Source organism: Leuciscus leuciscus (genome assembly GCF_965113295.1).
Source record: "Leuciscus leuciscus genome assembly, chromosome: 6".
In the NCBI taxonomy this organism is placed as follows: Eukaryota; Metazoa; Chordata; class Actinopteri; order Cypriniformes; family Leuciscidae; genus Leuciscus; species Leuciscus leuciscus.
The window spans coordinates 2,725,165-2,726,250 of NC_138730.1; the positions used below are offsets into that span (position 1 = coordinate 2,725,165).

Here is a 1,086-nt window from a genome sequence, read left to right on the forward strand (position 1 = left end):
GCAGAAACATGCTCTTTTTTCCAGTACAGTCCTAAAGAGAGAGACTGGCTTGACATGCTAAGTGACTTCAGATAGCAAGTCTTGTTTTCTAAAAGAAAGTGTTTTTGCTGCTAATCTGTCCGTAAGGTTCGAATGATCCTCGTTTTCCCCCTGGATTAAGATGATTTTGTGCTTAAGTTTGATCTTTCTTTCAGAAAACAAGACTCTGATGTAATAGTGCGACTCTTTCAGATGCTCTGATAGGCTCGTTCTGAGATCCTGCATGCCGCAGTGTTTCTGATGTGTGTGTGTGACCCCTGAGGTGGGCAAGCTGAAGTCCTGAAGTGACTGAATGTCTCTGGGAAGTCCACCGCATCATCATCATGAGAATCCAGCAGGACCTCGTCGGAGGAATCCTACAGAACACTGGCACAAGAACACACACCCGTCCCTGTCACGTGGAAAGAGTGGACTTTTTTTAAGGATTCAGCGAATCATCTTTTTAACAGTGGTGTGATTTTGAAGACTTTGTAGAAATTGCATGACTTTATACGAGGGTGTGACGCCCCGTCCTGACCAGCGTCATGTGACCAGCTGTCCGCGGGAGTCATGATTCAGCAATAAAACTGACCTTATTTACAGCGACTCTGTGTGTGTGTGTGTGTGTGTGTACTCGTCTGCCTATCTAACAGGGGACCTCGGTGTCGTTACACACTCACCAGCGGGACCGTCCGGCGAAGAGGGGACATTTTCAGGTCCCCTGTTGGTTAAAACATGTCAAAATCAAGTTAAAAACACAGCTGACAAATTCAAATGCAAATAAGTCGGATAGAAAACGTGTCTGTGTATTTTGGGCAATGTTGTATTTTTTTGTGTAACTTTCTTGTCCAAAATATTTTCCTAACAAAAAATGCACGATATTTGATTTTAAAAAAACAAAACAGACTGTAAGGTCATGTCCCTCAGAACTCGACCCGTCACGCGCCAACACACATACGTGACATCATTTCCCAGAAATGACATCATTCAGAAGACCACTATCATACTTTTTATTCATATTTTTGAAGCCGATTCATTTATAGTCAAGGGAGGGCACTGTCAAGCTTA

The 1,086-nt window shown here is 43.3% G+C and overlaps 1 protein-coding gene across 5 annotated transcripts in view; it reads left to right on the forward strand.

Moving 5' to 3' along the window:
• Window positions 1-15, forward strand: part of LOC309501950 (phosphatase and actin regulator 1) — a 57,916-nt gene extending 57,901 nt beyond the window's left edge. For all 5 annotated transcript variants that reach the window (XM_082174245.1, XM_082174244.1, XM_082174248.1 and 2 more), the window contains one exon: window positions 1-15. This exon is cut by the window's left edge and continues 560 nt beyond it. The gene's annotated coding sequence lies outside the window, so the exon portion shown is untranslated.
• Window positions 16-1,086: the final 1,071 nt, after the last annotated feature.